This window comes from Varroa destructor, unplaced genomic scaffold (assembly GCF_002443255.2).
Source record: "Varroa destructor unplaced genomic scaffold, Vdes_3.0 BEIS01000005.1, whole genome shotgun sequence".
In the NCBI taxonomy this organism is placed as follows: Eukaryota; Metazoa; Arthropoda; class Arachnida; order Mesostigmata; family Varroidae; genus Varroa; species Varroa destructor.
Genome location: NW_019211458.1, coordinates 8202087 through 8216717, shown reverse-complemented (window position 1 = coordinate 8216717; position 14631 = coordinate 8202087). Strand labels below are relative to the sequence as shown.

The following is a 14631-nucleotide window of genomic DNA, read 5'->3' as shown; positions in this document are numbered from 1 at the left end:
AATCCGCTTACCTTTGCCTGGTACCCCCTTTTTCGGTTGATTTCTATTAGTACTTTCATGTTGAACTATTTTGCATTCTGTGTTAATATACGGATAGCAAAATGTAAAGAATAATAATAGCGACCGAGATCTAAAAATGTTCGGATTAAAATTAGCGAAATTTCCAAACAGAACTCATAGGAAATCATTGTTTACTCAAATAAAAATTATTCGCTACCACAAATGGCTGGAAGGGGGTAACAACACACGATTATCCCCGGAACTGCCGTATTCGACTAACTTCAGGGTACTCATAAATTCAAAGATACCCAAGAAGAACTCAAAGCAACACAGAATAAAAGTTAGTGGCGATAACACATACAAAAAAATCCAGTTGCAAAGGTTTCTCACCGATGACCAACGAGACTAACACCAACCAAAGACCGGGCTGATTTTCTTTACAATACAGTTCAAATATTAAAATCGACGCGATTAGCATCGGGCACTATTGGAAGTACTACTACACACCTTAACAGCACCCAAAAAAAAAATTAAGAACGAGTAAAGAACCTTTCCGATAACGTGCAAAAAGTTCGATAATAACACATACAGTAGCTAGAGAACATACTTACGAAAAGTACAGGCTCCTGTAGAAAATATATAGCATGCACGTATCTCAAACTAACGAAACACGATATATAAATGAAGTACACTCTAAAAGGCTCGAAGGAAGCGGACTCGCCCAAATCAATCATTACCACTGAGTCCTTAATCCATGAATCGATTAAGTCAAAAAAGAGCCATCGTATTGTATGGTTCTGAACCAGTTAGCTAGAACAATTCAGGAAGAAAAAAAAAACAGAAACGAGAAAGAAAAGAACTTCTCATACCAAGGCACACTGAGTGAAATAGCAGCAGATAACGAGCTGACATGCAGGGGATGAGCGCGTTGATAATTCCAACTAACCTTCGAACCGAACGTATGGGCCGGCTCTATGAACTATACTAGGCCTATGATGCTGGACATAGACGTAAATACATGCGCCATTCAATTATGCACTGTCCTGTAGGTCAATATTAGGGACGGACACTTGATTTCGCCGTCACATGTTCTATTTACTTCAAGCACAATGCGGATACATGCATGAACGTATGCGATGGGTGAAATTCATTGCAAAATTATCTCAGGCTTCGTAGTAACCGTCTTTTTCTATTGATGGTCTGAATTATCAGTTTTCCCGTCGAAAGCATCAAAGCTCGATGACTAGCTTGACTATTCGCAAAGAAACGAATGCCTTTTTTTTTCAATTATCCCTAATTTGTACAGAGACTCACAAGAAGTTTGTTCTAAATCTCTATTAAAACTCTTCACTGGGATGGATCGTCTGGGATACAAGGCACAGACTATTCTCTCAGCAACTTATACGGCCAGTGAGAGGTTAAAAGATCACGGTGCTTCTTTTATGCCGTACAAGCCTCTATGCGATAAACAAACACATCCGGATTACACCGTATGCTTTCTAGTAGATCCCCCAGCCACCAAACACTCCCGTCTTATGCGATTTAGTTGTTTCATGCTCTTTTTTTTCATTGCATTGTATAGAATTGTGTAAGTTATTTTTGTTTCATTCTGAGAACCTAAGACTATTTGGAAGGAAAGTTTTCTCTCGTCGTCATCCGTTGATCTGACATTGGTTTGTACAAGGGAGGCCCGCTCTGTTCGCTTGTCTACTCATCAGTAGTAACCGTGGCTGTATCATTGTAACTCTTTGAACTCAGTATGCTAAACAATTTGATATCTTTATCTTAATTTTATCGTTTGGTCCCGGCACTCAAGTTCTTAAGTTAGGGGCTCTAAGGGAATGGCTTACCAGACTGCCATACATGCCTCGGGCATTTTATTTATTTCTGTCAAGAGAATTCGTTACGCAATGTTGCCTCAAAGCCGTTCGCTGTCGTCCTATGTCCGTTCGATGACAGTATCACAGTTTGATGAAGCTTAAGTTCCTTATAATGTGGGTTATGTTGTGGCATACTTCTTCTCTGTCTAATTTCATGGTTAAAGCAGGAAGTATAAGTTCTAATTTAGTTGTTAAAACTCGCGCCCATCGTTATTTTCGTAAGAGAAAGTTCAGCTACAATACTACAGTGTCGTTTATCAACCTATTTATCATGTTGTTATCCTTGAATATGATCTGTAATTTTTTCTTGCTTGCGATTATTGTCTATTACAATCAAGCGTTCATAGAACCTTATTCCCAAACTAATTTATATATAAACAAAAAGTATGTCTTTCTTGAATCCTTTTGGCGCTTTTTTAGTAAAATGTCTGCTTTGTCTACGCGTATATTCGTCACGAAAACGTCGACGACCAAATTTCCGTTGTGATCAACATAGGTCAGTGTCAACGGAAACTCGATAGCCCAGCAGCCGAAATCGGCTACAGTTTTGATGGGCGCCTGTATGTAGTCTAAGTTCTTTCAACAGAGTTTCTACACGGTAGATGGTAGCCACAGCACACGCAGTTTGTCCAGCAGCTGTTCGATGAGGATGAGTGTCGACCCAGTCCCCGGAGGACGTTAATGGCTCAAAGACTGCAGTTAGACTCATTCGGAGTAATAACGTTACCTTCGAAGGTTATCGGAAGGCCGCTAACCCAGTAGTTGTAGCAAGTTGAGATTCTACTGGAGAGCTCTGCATCGGTGTCTCTCTGAGCAAAGTACGCGGAGTAAAAGTCCTGCAGCGCAAACGTGATGACAGCTCATATCTTGATTAACATTAAGGGGTCCATATTTTACAGTTCCGAAGCTGCGAGAAGTTACAGTGTTGCTACGCCTTCGCAGTTTCACTGGGCAATTCTTATTGATTCTTATTGTCTTCGGACAATAACACGATTAAGCTCAATACAGACCATCCTTTGTGGTCGAATGCCTCCTCAAGTTGGATTCCGGCCCGCGAAATAGGATCTTGTCCGAACAATTACCTTAGCCAGAGCCTGCATCATTAAGATTCCGAATATTAAAGGCTGAAATAGAGAAAGAGGATAGAACTACTCTTGTCGAGGCGACGTTGCATTGTGGTGCGACAAGTGGCGGCGAGCGTACGTGTGACCTTGAGCACGAGGTCTGGCTCCTGTAGGCACTCCGGGTGCCAGTTTCTCTTTGAGACACTGCACACATGTCACAGCCAGCTAACGGTGTGGTTGACGGTTCAGTCTACTTCGTCAACTAATCTATGCGACAAATCGAAGGTCCTGGCAGAATTTCCATTTCATAAGTAAAGTCCTTGTAATAATTCGTCAGAGCATACGCAACTACCAAAGCACATACAATGGTTCGCATGAGATGACCTCTGCACTAAGGACTGCTATTATCAGGTCTATTACTTAGCAGGATGAGACAAGGTTGTCACGTACTGTTGGGCACCGCGAGTCTGTAACGAAAATCTCAGATCTAAAGCTTACTATCTTCGCATTATCAGAACGCTGACACGTCAACGCTCATAGAAAAAAACCAGAAAAGTATCTTTCCTGCACTGACCTCCTACACAACGTCTGATACATTTAGGCCAAAAGGGTCAAAACGAGTGCAGGAATAAGACCTCTTTCAATCCGCCTGGAAATTGAATTCTGGAAGACCTATGTCTAGCTACGACGGCGTTATAATTCGGAGTTGATTCGTGAAGCTAAGCTAGGGCCCTACATATGGCTCTCCCGAAGAACCTCAACCTCGTACCCAATCAGCTTAACTTTCCTGCTATGTTTAGATTGAACGATTAGAAACTGCGAGGCTTTCCCGTGATTTTGGCGGTTTGGGAGTAAATGATTAGCGAGAAGAGAGACATCAGCGAAGTAATGATGCACGTTATCCAAACTTGTTTAGAGTAGCACTTCAGTGAAGCAACAGATCTGGATCAGATAGGCGACGAGCACATGAAGAATGCTTTCATTGTGGTTTATGGCCGGACGGCGCTGTTTAGTGAATGCTTTTGAAAGCGCACCTTCCTATCTAATTATCAAAGCCTACAGGGAATCTGGACCTGCCAGCCTCGTAACGGTGTATTGCGAAAAAGAGAAAGTGTTATAAAATTTTAGTCGCCCTAATAATGACGGCTAAGTCGGCTCCTGAAGGTGTTAAGTGTCATTCTAAACAAACGGTACGAGCGACTAATAAATTACAAGCGCTTGTAAGGCTTTGCCGACCGATGTCAACGATGACATGGCTAAATAAGCACAGTCACCATTGGCTGTGTTTGTGGACTTCAAGGCGGCCGAAAAGACACCAGTCTAATATTGCCGGCGGAAGAAGGAATTCGTACGAAAATTATGAAGCATACAGTAGCCCTTCTTTAAGAAAACCAGCTAAAAATCGACAGTGGCGAGACGAGGAAGGCGCAAACGCCTCGCAGAAGAGTAACACTACTCCTCTGTTTTTCGCGATCTTTCGAAAGGACCTTTAAGCGATATTCCGAAGGCCCAGAAACCTCACTGAGGTAATGTAGGCCGACGATTTAGTTATCTATAGAAGAAGTTGTTTTCAAGTCTGTCAAGCTTTATCACGACTATATGTAATCCCAGTAGAGCTCACTGTACACTTTCATTTGACTCGTTTTACTTAACGGTGGAGGAGGCCCATTGTTGCACGTCGCAAACGAATGCAGAGGGCTAACGATAGCGACGTTTACCATCGGTCATTTTCCTATTTTTTCAGTTTCTATCGCCCACCAATCTCAGAATAGCCTAAGCTATTTATGCCATAGAGCTTAAATGCGAACGTGGAACAACTGAAAAGGTTCGAAGCTGCCTATTTTGAGCCTGCCCCTGAGCCCCACCTTACGGTACGAAATTAGTTAGTTTACCTCTTTCCTAGGACACCGCTGTTCATCGACTTGAAACAGCGTTTTGGCCTATCGCCCACTTTTCTTTCGGATGCTTCGCTACTCGAGATGACAAAGTTTGACGGGTAGAGAGCTTTCCTAAATCATTAATGGATAACACTGAACCGCGCGAGTCTCCATGTTTTAACTGGCAACCCAACGCATGGCTTTTACTATAGACTATTCGCCAATCTAAATTTTGATGCATTAAATCAAGTGTGTACAAACACGCAAAGAACAGTCCAACAAATAACACGCCTCTCGATATACTCAAGCAATTTCATTTGGAACCCTATCATCTTAATTACCCTAAAAATATATTGTGTTCAATCTTTCCGAAGCGTATGTTACTGCAGCTGAACATATATACCGGGTCGTTTAGTACAAAACATGACATTATGAGCTACGCTTTTTCGAACATAGGCCTACCCCTTTCGTCACAAGTCTAAATACGCGTCATTTTTATATACGAAGTTCTACTATTCCAGTGGTAACTTCGTTGTTCCCCTGTTGCGGAAGTCTGTGGTACGAGAGTCTAGGAAGCCTCAAAATGTAGTTTTGATAGCATAAGTAAATAAGTTGTAAACATTCTGGGAAGTATAGTAATTAGTGGTAGTAATGTTTGGCAAATATGGCAGATAACAGAGAACCACCATTTTTCTACCATGCCGTGTGAGGCCGAGTGCTATCGTGTAGTTAAAATGGTCTATTTTTTTTTTTACTAATCTCAACTGATTAATGCGAATCCAGCCACACTGGAGTATAACATTTTCGCCGCGGTGTTTTTTAAACTAACGATTTGCGATATTGCTGTTACTAGAGTCCTCGTCAAATACAGGGTTTTTACGGCAAGCTGTTTCCGCCCTTGTACTTTCGAGATAGAACTCTCGTTCGTAATATATACACGTATATATTGCGAATACGTTATGGGCATCTTTCATCTATTTTCTCATAACTATCTTTAAATATGTTGGCACCGCCTATTCGTTACTACTAAATGTGTTAATAATATAAAAAAAAAAATACTGAAATAGTTGCAGATTTAGAAATTGGCTTTAACCTATACGTTGAATGACTATACGGTATTTCCAGCTTATGTCAAACTAACCATGATCTCGATGGTGACGAGTATTGTACTGTTTAACGTTTGAAGTATACAATTTATACCGGTGCGCAGGGTTGCTATACCACAGGACTGGACAATTGATATGAGGCTAACTGCTAATCTGTATGTGTAGCTACAGGATAAATTTCTTCATAATTTAAATGCGGTTCGCCAGCGAGGACTGATGTTATAACAGTGACATATACACTCGAAGGGAAGTACCTTTTAAATAAATGTTTTCGGCTTCCTGACCAGAAGTCTAGCCTTATCATGATGCTCTTTTATACTGTGTATTAAAAAACTGCAGGAATTTCTTTGGAACCTTTAATACATGATCATGATTGTACTAACTGCTTTAATCATAAGGTAAACCTTATTACTGGATCCTACTGGCTTCTCCCATAAGCCATGGTTCGTACAAAAAAAAAAACAAAAACGGTACTAATATTGTAGCTGCTCCTGTCACTTCAGCAATATCTTGCCAATCCGATAGGCTTTATTATAGTCTTCTCAAAAACTTGGGTCTCACAGCAGAAGGCGTCTCTTTTAGCTATTCATGCCTTCTAGCCCCTTTCGTTCATCGTTACGACGATCTGCAAAATGGCCGGTGAATATTATCGGTTCATACGCAGGCACATTTCTAGTGGGAATGTGGCCTTTTTTTTTCAAATCTAGCGCTGTCGTCGTGTAGTGAAATTAAGTTAATGTAAAATGTTCTTCAGTGGACTGTATTGACGCGGATGTGACTTAGACAGAAAATGGGCTTTTTTCTAACAAGCTAATTTTCTGGTCAGTTAATTTTATCAAACATGCTGTAAAGTAGTATACCGCTCATATTTTTATCAGTAAATTAGCTTGCTTTTTGTATTCTACTTTTCTCCCTCTACGCTCCCCTGACTACGTCAAAATGAACGAAATAATATCAGCTTTAGTAGATGATTTGATCGTTCCGTTAGACAGTCTCTATAGACTTATAAGGCATCAACCATCCATGACACGGGAACCCGTATAAGAAACCGTTACTTTTTAGGAAATCAACTAGGAATAATTCCAATTCTTTTTGGGAAAAATAAATTATCTATTCGTATGCTACGGGCTCACATGAAATCACAGAGCTAATCATATATGTTCGCCTATTGCAGTAGGACGTGTAGACCCAGCTTCTGGCATTAGTGGATGTGCTATTTCTAGCCGTAACGTTCACAAGTATTGAAATGACACAACGATGTTTTGTATGATTCTCAAAAACGATATTTTTGGGGTTTAACCAAAGTCAACCCCTGCAATTGGCGGAGATATCGCAGTAATTTTGCAAAACTAGAAAAGGATAGTATTGAGCGTTTTCAAGGCCTTTGTAACATACTTCAGTTTTGTACCTGTCAGTAAATTGCTGCCTGGTCCTCGCCTAGACGGCCTTCAAATGTCAGGTACGTCTTGACTGAAGGCGTTTGCAGTTGTTGCTTGAATGAAATATGCAACTTCTTTGCAGACACCGTTCGAACAAGCTGTACCTATTGATACAGATATAAATCCAGTAATGGGCTAAAGAAAGAATTATTTACGATATCTAAGCAAATTCGTTTATTTTAAACCATGCCAACCGTTCTAATGAAAGGCTTTTGATGGCAGCAAGCCTCGCTCTAATAGTCTGGTACAAGTCATCATCGTCGACGTCTGAGCACAGTTTAAAGTTGAACCTACTTCCTTCGTTTGCGCTACTTTTTTCAAGAAGTAGCATCCGTCATCAGCCCTTCTCTGACGAGGTCAACAAATCGACATTTTTTTGAAAACTACTAGTGATTTTCTTCATGGGTCCAACTTTTTTTTGTGCGTATCGTAACATATCATGTACTTTCCAATGGACATCTTCTTATCATCGTTAAAGCTGCTTCTATAAACTCTAATATGCGCTGGATTGCTTAGCGATAATGAGCAAGTTCAGATATGCGATAACGTATGAAGGCACTTATACATTTCCTTCACGTAATCGCAGATCATTCTTGTTTTGCTGTTAATGGTAGTGTAGGGGGTTCAAAAATAGTATAGTCACAACCAACATTATAGGTAACGATGTAAATTGATTAATGGGGCAGTACTGCTTTACAGTTTTTGATCTCACCTAGAAATTTAGCACTTGAAAAGTAACAAAGATCGACTGCGCGATTTTTTGCTGGCGTCGCTTTATGTTCTGAATGCATCTTTAAATACTCCCCATAGAATTTCGATATTTTTGGGCTTCCCCCACGCGATGGCAAATTAATCAGTCCGTGTGTTTAGGCACTCGGATTGAATTCCAGGCGATGCATCTAGTCTGAAGAACGTTCCGTTGCAATTACGTGGTAGCCATTAGCGAAGGCTTAGACTTTCGATATGCTGCATTGGTCAGCAATATATATGTATATATATATAGTGAGAGATATCAAACTCTTTCACTGCGCAGGATATGTTTTTTCAAAGTTTGTTAATCGAGTTACCTCTTTTGCCACATAGATAAAGCTTTTGTTAATATAGAGAACTCCGTAATCAGATTCTAATAGATGCAATGCTAGATACGAGAAATCATGCAAACGGTGATGCTAAAGTATATGAACAAAGCTGACTGAGATCACGTCAATATGACCGTGATTGACCAAGACGATTTAATTATCTGAATGAACTAAATAAAGAGACTATTCTTGAATGTTCTTACTCTTCTTGGCATATATTTCGTTGATTAGCAAACGATTTAGAATCGCGTCGTAGGAGACCACGTTGTATCTAAATACGTAATAGAGAAAATTATATGTATTTGAAGTTCTCAGGCCAATAAAAGTAGATTTCACTACTTGTATACAGTACGACGAGCCACCATGCTAATCGCTACCTTTTTCGATCAATAATCGTCAAAATATGGTCCGTAAAGTACTTTATAATACAGCAGTCATCTGTTCGTTTGCTGCTGTAGCAAAAAAAAAACATGTATTTTTATAACGTGTCGACGTTATATTTCAAGCATATTATAGTGTACGCGCTGAGCTTTATGATTTTTCGTATACTTATGTTGTGCCTCAAATTGCAATGTAGATTCTCTAACAACAAATAAAAAAAACGAAGGTGAAAATCTACAAATGGTTTGTTGATAATATAGGGATCGAGTGTCTGCTTCTTGTATTCTGCGTCCGGTATTGGACCGGACGCAGAATACAAGAAGGATCATATCAGACGGTTGGCTCCTAGCGCGGACCAAAACTATCAACGTTTCGAACCTAAACCATAGCGTGTCCCTGAGTTTGCTCGACTCAATCCAAATGTATTTGGCCGCCGCCTTACGTTGAAGATTCTTATCCCCTGTGCGTCGTTGTCATTCGCACTAATCCAGAGTCGCTAAACCTCTCTCTCTAATTGATTCCTCATGTTAAGAACGTTTGTTAATTATTTCTGGAAAAAACTCAAGTATATCCTTGTTCAAGTTGAAAAGTCCACGACTACGGATTATTCAAAAGCAGTCAGCTGGTCAGCGAACGAGTCATGCTCAGCGGTGTACCCGACAGCGAGTAGCTTTCTTACTCTACGATCGTATCGAAATAAGATTCGTACTAACCAGTGGTAAATCGTATTGCTATACAAACGATGACCATGCGTACACAAGCTCGTGTACTAAACACCTCGAAATACCCAGCTCTGTGACGTTGTCCGCTGGTGGACTACTTGAGTCGTCAAAAGTTTAGATTAGGACATAAAAGATGGTTACCTTTGCGTGTTTCTAGATATAACATATTTATAACTTAATAATTACTTATCCACGCGCACCTGCTGATCACCTAATACCGGTAATCTGCGGCTTCAAGCCACATGGAATTACTTCTTTGATCCATCATTTCTTTTGAGAGGACTTCACTCTGGCCATTACGATGTTTGTTCCACTCGAGGGCGCTGAAATGCACGTAGTCGAACCAACCCATTGTGTGGTTCATATGGTAATGATTTTAGGTACCACACATGTACCACAGCAGCTAAAAGAGATACTGATAGAAAAATTCGGTCCATGAGGCACCTATGAGCAATTCGCGTTTTACATCCGCACTTATAAACGATAACAATGGGTGAATACGATTTTTCTAAATGCGTACTGTCTAAACAAGAATTTATTGACGTTTCTATGAAAATGGCCCAATGTTCGGGGGGCCGCATAAATTCCCACTAACTTATTATATGTCTCTCTGCCTTTTCTGCGTTATCGATGGGGAGTTAACTTGAAGGCGAATCAAACGATACGAAACGCATCCACAACATTCGTTACTGAACATAGATACAGATAGAAAAAGCGGCGTCTTCTTACTAAACGATCTAACACGGGAGTGTTTTGCTCTGCGTATGGCACGCAGTCTTAAGATTTATAGGATATTCTTTTTTAGCCAACACCTGCAGTTGGTAAACAGAGTTCAGCGTTGTGATTCTCCAGAACAATGTTACTTTTATCAGATTGTTAGCTCAACTTTGAGCTTACATGTTTTCTTTATACCTATATATATGAAAAAAGTTCAAGGTAAAATATTCCCTTAGTAACTATAAAAGCACTTCAAGTGAACTGCGAGGTATTATGACTACCTTATTATGTGGCCCAAATTGAAAATCTAATTTACGTTAGGTTAGTGTTACAATATTAGCTTTAGGTCGAGCTATACGAAGGGCGCTTGGACACGTTTCCTATCGCATATACGTTTTGTTATTTAATGACGTTAATGTAAGTTAACAATATCTTAGCAGTTTGTGCATACAGTCGTACGTGTCCTGTAGGTGATGACTACTTGACCATCGCTTGCATTCCTATTACGTGCAAAATGGGCTGTGCAAATAATGAGAACTTATGGAAATGGCTTATTTATTGGTAAATATTTCAAGATCTTATACAGGCTATTATCTAAGATCTGCCTGCACGAAGACAAACCATCGCGTCAGATCTGCTGAAGTTAGCAGTACAATCATTGTCTGCTATCCTGATCTAGGTGCGGGTAAATTTAACTTCCTTTCAACTTCCGGCATCTTTGAACTCCGCCCACGATACTGATTTTGTGTTAGCTTAGCTTCTGATAGGCTACTGATAAGCAAGGTCAACAATAACATCAGCGTTACGACAATATGCTATATCCTCAAGACACTCCATCAATGCACTGGGTCTAGTTTCATTCATACTACAGAAGGCTTCAGAGCTACAACTTGATTACTTGAAACTCGTACTTCAGAAATACAACTCTTCGCAGACAAGCTTAAAATCCATGTATCATGAAGTGAGCGATAACCTTCAAAGAGCCATTGAAAGCAGATCGCATCAACATCAACATCGGAAGTATGGTATCCCTCCAAAATCTACGTTATTGGCGCCGATGAAAAACCTCTGGCGGTAAATTTATTTAAAGGCTTCTATGTAATTTAACTGCTAGATTCGATTTGTGAACATATCACCAGTTCGAAATTCGGTAAATCAACTGTTTTTATCATCCTATTTCATCGTCCTGAAGACCCGCATTCTACCCTAGCCATTTTCGTTCGTAGTAGTATTTTTTTGGCATTTGTTTATTTTCATATTTGCGAACGGACATTCGGGCCAACAAACAGAGCAATTTTATAGGCATGATGACCGAGTCCTGGATGCTCGATTTACGTAGAGCAGCAACTATCGAGATGTGCAACAAACGGTGTACTAAACTCAGCTAGTCAAGTTTTCATTTGTTAGTTTTCGAAGTGTCCTTACAGTGAGATTTCCAGGAATTGTAAAAGACCTGTCCTCATGACGGCTAGCTTGCCACAGAAAACACCATATTTACGCCAAATTACTATCTCATTGACAAATATATCGCCTTTCATTATTTAGAATATTGTTTTTATTTATATAATTTGAGGCAATTCGACTGAATCTGAGCGTCCTGCTAAGAACATGATTTGTACCTGCGCTAACTTAGATCATACTATTATAATGGGTCCATACAGGTCCGAGAGTTCCTCACGGCGAGAGGAATACTGTTAAGTTTTGCAAAAGTGCGGCCAGATGGTCATTCAGCAGAAGAAGAGCGAAAGTAAGTAAGTAAGTAAGATTATTTCATAGCTAATTGTACACATTTAAGTTACCCAAATTACCATAGATCTCTCGAATTTTGGGTAAATCGAATCGCTGATACACTGCAGAAAAATTGACCTTTGTAAGTGGCTCGTGTGAGCCCCAAACAATCCAGTCTCGTCCGATGAGTACCGTATATGTAAATTGGCGCGCAGATGTGTCTAATCTAAAAAAACGTTCTGTAGATATTTTCACTTCAGGTTTATCAACTTTCTGCTCGAAGCATAGATTGTCCGTGACTGAAAATGTCAAATTGTAACATGTCGTTACTGTGCAAGCGCTCTAGCGTTTTACACATTTCACTGGGTTTTATCTATAATAAATTAGTCGACACTTATATGGCTTGCTGTTTACTACAGTAAAATTAATTGAATATATATATATATATATATATATATATATAATACCACTCCAACATCAGTAGATGCGATTCTTGTAAACCAGATCCTTTGTCAGCCGCTCTTAGTCTGTCCCATAGATCTTCTTTCAAGTACTCTGAACATATACCTTAGACCTCTCCTGTTAGCCGCTGCCAACGTTAACAGAAATTTTTCGAGCATGTGTCTGTTACTTCATCAAACTGCTGAACTTTTATTTACTTCAAGCTATTTTTTTTGCTCTACAGTAAATATGCATGCATCGTAGCGATCATTCATCTACTATCTGTCCGTGCTGGCAGTTTTAAGATAACTTACCTACATATATGACCTATACGAGATATAATATTGAAAATCGAAACAATGACGGTACCCGAACGCCGATTTCTAATTTTATAAGTAAAGGTACTGAAAGTAAGTCACCATAGTTCGGGCGTCAACGTATATGATATAGAATAACTGATAATGTGTATGTCTACTGGGAATAGATTCTAATGTCGGATAGGTGGTTTACTCTATTTTCTAATCATATATGATAGAGTTACTAGATCGTCTTTCAAGTTTTTTACCTACAAGCATATTCAGTAGACAGATTCGCAGGAACACGTATCGGCGAAGACATCTAACTATGGTCCGGCCTTCATTTAGAATCGTCGTAGTCGCAAGTTTGCCAGTGACTATCCTTGTCGAAGAAGGGAAAGTTTGTCAAGGTCGTGGAAAGGGCCAATACCCCACAGAACGGGAAGAGATCTCCAAGGACGATGGCCGCCCTCTCCCGAGCGCGGGAGGCACCGATCGTTGCAACTGCAGTTGGAAGCACAAGCACCGCCACTTGCGATCTTTTAGCGAGAAACACTTCCAACTACTGGGCTGACGTACATATGCCCGACTGTTTGACGACTGTTTGATTTGTGAGATGTATGTGCAAGCCAAGGCCTTTCGTCACATGCACATGATCACGGTATCTATTCAAGCGCTAAATCTAATTATATTTTGAGTTTACAAAAAAATAATGATCTTTAGAGAGGAACTACGCATGTGTGTCGGAACTTGTTCAACCTTAATGAAATGAGTCTAAAAAAAGTTCGCGTAAACACTTAATCTAATGAAGACTATTTTTGTAAACTGTTAATAATGATATGGTTTAGTGATTAAAGCAAAAAGCGACATTGGCATTGAAGAATGCATCTTTAAACAGAGAAGAAGATCTCTCACATGAAGATGCGACAATTTACATGAAGGGCATTCCTAATAAGCCAAAAGGATTGAATTACCTAGTGCTTTAAAGGTGACAAGCTACTTTCTGGTAGCACCGTGTTGGCCATTTTGTTGTCGATTGCGGCGGGGGCATTACTTCTAATGTGAAACAGCTGGATGAAGGTAACTATTACAGAGTGTTTCAGATAGTAAAAACGAAAACAGCAATGTATCATAAATATAATTTTTACTCGAAAGGGTTGCTGAATTTATTCATACGAACGTAGTCTGGGGTATGTATCTAAAACTACTAAGGTTCACAACGCGGACAATAGCGTGGACTAGCTATGTGGTGCGTTTACTTCCATTTACGGAAATGCTTCAAAATATGTTGAAGCCAAGAAAATGGTCCAGATAGTATATTTTGTACAATGCTTAACTGCAATACCGAACGCGACACTCGAAACATTCTTTTTATAATATTTATAGAATAACAGCTAGTAAATTAAAGTGGTTTTTACTAGGAAAATTTGTCTTTCTGTAAACCCTTAGTAGTAAACATCGGCCAGTTATCTAATTTAGTCTTAGAACATTATCTGTGTTCATACGGAGATCCTTGTCGCAAAAAAAAAGAGTCAAAACTTAGTAAACACTACCATTAAGAAAAAGCATACCAGTGTAGAGTACCAAACGGGGGAACACTAAGTCGCTAGTTTTTGGGATCCATTAGAGACGCCTGTCATTGGCTGCCACATATAGCCCCACTTGGCTGGGCTATACAGATCAAAGGTGAGGTTATAGAGGCCATTAATCTTCTATGCGAAGAAACCAACTACGGCGATTAACCTGGTCAGATACAGCTCTTATAAACTCGGTTGAACATGTCCTAATTGTACGAGTTTGTTTTTGTGGACAACAAAAAAAAACAGATATTATTACATAAACGAGTAGCACATTCATTTGGATAGCATCGTTAAACGGAACTGACATTATCGGTCATTTGA

At 39.7% G+C, this 14631-nt stretch overlaps 1 protein-coding gene across 3 annotated transcripts in view; it reads left to right on the top strand.

Annotated features, from left to right (window-relative positions):
* The first annotated feature begins 13262 nt into the window (after positions 1–13262).
* LOC111251734 (QRFP-like peptide receptor) overlaps positions 13263–14631 on the top strand; it is a 61141-nt gene continuing 59772 nt past the window's right edge. For 2 of the 3 annotated variants that reach the window (XM_022808640.2, XM_086990419.1), the window contains exon 1: positions 13263–13810. The gene's annotated coding sequence lies outside the window, so the exon portion shown is untranslated. The remainder of the gene's footprint in view (positions 13811–14631) is intronic. The other variant, XM_086990420.1, reaches the window with a different exon arrangement.